Below are 6,372 nucleotides of genomic sequence, written 5' to 3' on the forward strand. Positions count from 1 at the left end.
GGAAGACAGTATAACCAGGGTGGGAGGGGTTTTTGATTATATTGGCTGTTTTCTCGAGGCAGTAGGATATGTAGACAGAAGGAAGACTGGTTTCCATAAAGGACTGGGCTCCGTTCACAACTCACTGTAATTTCTTGCAGTCTTGAACTGAGTAGTCACTATACCAAGCTATGATACATTCAATAGGTTGCTTTTTATGGTGCATCTATAAAAATAGGAAAGAATCACTATGGACATGCTGAATTTCCTTAGCCTTCTGAGGAATTAAAGGCTTTTGTGTGCTGTCTGAACTACAATATCAACATGGATGGACCAGGATATATCATTGGTGATATTTAGTCCTGGAAACTTGAAGCTCTCGACCACTTCCATCTCAACCCCATTGATACAGACAGGGGCATGTCATCCATTTTGCTTCCTACAGTCGATAAAGCTCTTTCATTTTGCTGGAGAGATTGTTTCTTTATACCATGCCACTAAGTTATCTATCTCCTTCCCGTACTCTGTCTCACTGTCCTTCCAGGAAGTATTGTCAAAGCATCCAGTTAAATGCTAACTGATGTCTTCAAGCAGCCTTATTCACACTCAATATCCTGCCCTTCACTATTTACATATTGACTTCAGTATAGTAAAACATTCCAAATATTCCACAGCAGCATTATTAAACAAAATGTGACACCATTCTGCATAGGAGACACTAGAGCCAGTAGCATCAATTTAGTACGATCCCATGTATGTCGATTTTCAGCCATGGCTTAATTTCTCAGCCATAAGTTTATTAATTTACAAATGGAAATCTAAATTTATTTCATATTAAGTAGAGACACAGAAAAAATTGCTTTAAATGAAGGAATCTTGTACACATAAACAACAATAATTTACATTTATTATGTCTTTTTGGTAGTAAAACACCTTAAGTATTTCATTGTAGCATTATCAAACAACATTTGACACTCATCTACATTTCTGAGGGTTATAGAACTAGAAGAGGTAACAGAAATTGCGAAGGACACATTGAGGTTTGAAAAAAAGCAGGAGGATTTTAACAACAAGTCTTTTGTTAGTTAAACACAATGTAAACTAAATACATTTTATGAAATAATTGTACCTTACTTTTCATAGACCTGTGCAATTTGATATTTCTGTGTGCTGCAGGTATTCTTCTTCAGAATGAAAAATATTTTACTGAAGATTATCTTTTGCAGGTGTTTAGATTTATAAAGCATTTCATGTACTATATATTATTTATATATATATTATTAATATGAGATTTAAAAGTGAGCAAAACTGTGTCAAACATTCTGGAAGTAGAAATGAGAATTTGAAAAATTGATGCATATTTTCAATTATAAAAGCAGATTGTTTATCACTATATTGTGCATTGGGTTATAAAGTGACATTGTATTTAATAAACTATATCTATATATTTGTTCTAGAAGCCATCTCTCTGAGTCAATTCAATTAGCACTTTGAATAAACATTAGAAATCAACAACAACTTATATAATGCCTTAAACATAATAAAATATATAATGCCTCAAACATAATAAAACATTCTCAGAGACTTCTCAGGGCCATTGTGAAATAACATATGATACCATATGAAATGATCTGTTGAAGCCTTTTAAGTGCTACCTTTGTATGTCTCTTCTGGATTATTTGTTGAAAAGAATGGTTTATAGGATTTAATGCTGATTTTTGAGGAGTTATAGAGAAAGATGTGTAACATACTGTCATTTTGTTTTTAGGGAATGACTTTTTTTATTCATTCACAGGATGAAGACATCTCTGGCTAGGCCAACATTACCCATCCCTACTTGCCCAGAGGGCTATTTTTTGAATGCTTTAAGATTTAACTCAAAATCAAAGGGTAATGTCTGAAGTCTGTTTTAATCTATTCAAAAATAGTGGATGGAGACAAACTGGTAGGTAAATACAATATCCAGGCCATACACTTTAAATACATAAAACATGACTGGTTGGAACAGATTTTGCCAAAGACTGGGTGAAATGCTGCAAGTAAAGTGTTTCAGCAGTTTAATCAGTGGTAAATCATGATGGATGGAAACCTCCCAGAAATGGAAGGAATTCTGGCCATTAAACATAGCATAGGAACAGAAAAGAATTTGCATTAATTGATTTAATCAAAAGTTATATTTCCCATTCTTTCCAAAAATTAAAGTACACTGAGTACGGTCCTATTTTTAGCAAGTACTCACAACTTTGGAAGAGAATTAGTGATGCACAGACCTTTCTAATTAGTATGAGATGTGATGTTCAAAATTAACTTCCAGCATTCCCCACAGAGTCTCTATATAAAGGCCACACTCAGCATGGTCTCTAAATGCGGAGCAGCTGAGGCTATTCACTATTGATAATACACAAGTGAATAATGCTGCTGCCGGTATAATTTTACGAAAGAGTATGTCGAACCAGAAAAGCATGTTGATCATCATTTCACTCAATTTTGTTTTGTAATCACCTATTTACTGTTTTATCACTAAATTCTCACCTGTACGTATGCATTCTTCATGAGAAACGTAAATACAGGCTGGAAAGTCCATTACATCTTCAAATCTTTCTATAACAATGTAAAATGAATTTTGATTAATGCAAAATGAAGCTGAGAGAATGTCAGGCTTTACTGCCACTGGACAGTTTGTTTCAAAAAATCTTCTTAATGAAAATAATTGGATATGGAAAGAAGAGAATTTTTTTCTCTCAGTGGGTTAAGCAACATTGGAACTCTATCTCAGAATGCAGTGGAGGCAAGGTCATTGACAGAAGTGGATAAATTCTTTTTGGACAAGAGTCTTGAGGGTTATCAGGGCTAGATGGGAATGTGGAATTCAAAACACAAACAGCTCAGACATGATCCTATTGAGTGGTGAAGTAGGCTTGAGGAATGAATGGTTTAGTTCTGCTCCTCTGTTGTGTATTAGCTTGTGTTGTTACAGACAGGCCCCAGTGTAAGATAAAATGACATTTTAGTATTGAGCTGAATCTTACAATTTTCCACGAAAGTGCAAGTTGTGTCAAGATTTTTTGAGGGATTCTCCCCCAAGGGCCAGCAAAACCTGCCTTCACATCTCACCTAACTAGCAGCATTAATTAGCTGCCACATCCATCCCATCCCTAATGTTTTATTTCCAGACCAAGTGCCACTCCTAGAACAACTTGCCACTCATCAGTTAGCCACCAAAAGACCAGCACCCCTTGCACTGTGCTATCATCGAAAGGTAGTTCAGCACCCCAGACAAGCATTGGCAAACCAGCATTGCCCCTCACCAGCAACGCAATGCACAGCAGCTATTCTGCTCATGGCGGTTAGCTGGTATGACAGATATTCCTTCGCACGTACAATCTCATTCTCTTACCCTTGTCACTGTTCAACCACTATGACAAACAATTTACCCATCTGTCATATCCTGCCTAAACAACTTCTCAAAGTCACAATTACTTTATCTCCATTGCCCACTGGAGACGAGTATCTTGCCATTGTCAGTAGGGGACCATCATGTACAGATAACGCATTGGACAATTCCAAATATAAGCTTTGGCAGACAGCCAGCAAAAGTGAAAACAAACAAATTCCACAGAGGCTGCAGTTCACCCCCTCAATGCAGACCAAATGTTGTCATTATGACCAACACATATTTTAGGTTCATGATGGTCTTCTGCACCCACCTCTCATTGACAAGAGCTGTGTATTAAATCAGGTCCAATCTGCCTTGTGACACTCAATGCAACTGAGCCTCTGTAACAGACAAGGAGTGCTTTCTCCAATTCAGCTCCACATCCTCTTTGGAAAATTACTCACACTCTCCTAGCACCTCAGCATTTATTATATCACGTTGTTACCTGCTCCAGTTGTGTATAGCACAGAATATCAGGATGATGCAGCACACCCTGTCTGATCTATACTGGAGGGGTTCCAGACTGGTCTAGGCATTGGAACCACACCTTCAGCAGAACCTCTTCTGCTCCACCTTGGTCCTGACTGAAGCACAGGGAGCATAGTATCTGTGCTGTACACCAGATATCGGGGTTCACAATGATATCATGAGCCATGGTCGCAATGGGCAGCCCTTGTCTCCCAGTAACTAGTCTAGCAAGGGCCTGAAACTCTTAAATGAAACAAGTACATGAGAGTGCTCTAGGATATATGAGGAAAGGGCAGCAGCACTGACTTCACTCTGGGAGAATGAAACGAATCAGTATGATCTTGCATAAATGCCATCTCAGATTGTCCTAATGCATCTGTGGCTGAATGACTGAAGGACACCACACAGGTCACCTGTCGCTCCCTGGAAGGAGCTGATTGCTTAGAAGATCAAAGCAGCTGTCACCTTCACAGCAATTTGGAGATGATGACCTCCCACTCCTGCAGCCATCAGATTTCTGGCCCTCCATAATTCAATGGCAACATCGCACGAACATGAAGCATGCATCGACATTGTATCATCTCCCAGGAAATGGAGTCAGGGATGAAAATCTCTGTTCCTCTTGCCAACCCCATGCATCTTGAGGTGTCCTGCTACTGTGACCTTTCCCTGAGTTAGGTACACCTCATCCTCCACAGTGATTTGCTGCTGCTCCTCTGTCTCAATAGCAACTGGTCTTGTTGTTAGCCCTGGTCCTACTGCATCCACCTTCACCTTCTTAAGAAGGCAGCCACAGAGACCAACATCCTACCAGCGGCAGAGCACAGGACCCTTGCTGGAAATGATGTATGTTGGGAATACAAACAGCTAAATGTGTCCTTAGCTCTGAGAAAAGACAGTGGTACCTTATCCTGCTACTTTGCCAAACAGCAAGACATGTTGCACCTTGAAAATGATGATCAGGTCTCCATCATTTATTCAGTTTCAGCTTCAGCATATGCATCAACTGAGGGACCTGCACATTTTTAGTTCTGATGAAGAATTGCTAGACTCAAATGCGAACTCTGTTTCCTGCCCACAGATGCTGCCAGACCTGCTGAGCTTCACCAGCAATTTCTGCTTCTGTTTTAGACTTCCAGCACCCATATTTCTTTATTGTATATCATCAAAGGGAGCACCTGCTGCTGCCCAAACCCTGTTCCATTCAACCATTCAACTTTCAGTCGCATTAATGTCAGATCATAATTAGATGTACATGCCACATGAAGAAGTGATGGCCTCTGCCTGCCACGATATCCTTGGAAGTTGCACAAGCAATGGGTCTCCTTCAGCCAGTATTCACTTCTTTTTAAGTCATTGTGGCTAACTTCAGCATCATCGAGTTGCCAATGTTCAATTTACAAACTCCAGTGGTGTGGAGCAAATCACCTTTGACTAGCATTTGAAACCAAAGCACATTCATTCTGTTTGCATTGCAAATTAACAACAAATTAATTGGAAATTAAATACAGCTGGAGTTTACAAATGAATGCTTCATATATTTGCCTGCTCATTATCCAAGCATCCAGCAAACATGGACCCTGTGTTTCCCTCTACCAACCAAACCCTGACTCCGCACACCTTTGGTAATATTCCAGGCTTTTGGCAGTGATCCCTCTACTTCCACCATAGGCTCCCTCCTGAACAATCAACAGACATTGTCCCAGACCTCTGACTGACTCAGCCAACTGCTCCTAGACATCCATCTGGGGAGGCATGGTGGCTCAGTGGGTTAGCACAGTTGCCTCACAGTGCCAGGCACCTTGGTTCAATTCCACTCTTGGGCAACTTCTGTGTGGAGTCTGCACATTCTTCCCATGTCTGCACGGGTTTCCTCCCACAGCCCAAATATGTGCCGGTTAGGTGGATTAGCCATGATAAGTTGCCCATAGTGTTCAGGGATGTGTAGCTTAAGTGGGTTATAGGGTGATGGGTCTGGATGGGATGGTCCAAGGGTCGGTGTGAACTTGTTGGGCCAAAAGTCCTGTTTCCACACTGTAGGGATTCAATGATCTATGATAACAAGGCGTAGAGCTGGATGAACACAGCAGGCCGAGGAGCAGGAAAGCTGACATTTTGGGCCTAGACCTTTCTTCATTTTCTGAAGAAGGGTCTAGGCCCGAAACGTCAGCCTTCCTGCTCCTTGAATGCTGCTTGTCCTGCTGTGTTCATCCAGCTCTACACCTTGTTATCTCAGATTCTCCAGCATCTGCAGTTCCTGCTATCTATGATCCATGATGATCATTTTCCCCCATTCTGTATGGATCAAAGCAGGATTTATCGAGTAGCACCCTATATGATTTCTGGTTCAAATTCCACTATCTCCTTTTACGTGTCGATTAATAGGTAGGAGGTGAAGTCAGTTTCTTCTATGATGTCTGTAAAAAAAAGTGTATTGAGTTTCTTTAACAAGATGTTGAATAAAAAAATCACAAGTTTAGCTTGTAACA

This window comes from Stegostoma tigrinum, chromosome 13 (assembly GCF_030684315.1).
Source record: "Stegostoma tigrinum isolate sSteTig4 chromosome 13, sSteTig4.hap1, whole genome shotgun sequence".
Lineage (NCBI taxonomy): Eukaryota > Metazoa > Chordata > Chondrichthyes > Orectolobiformes > Stegostomatidae > Stegostoma > Stegostoma tigrinum.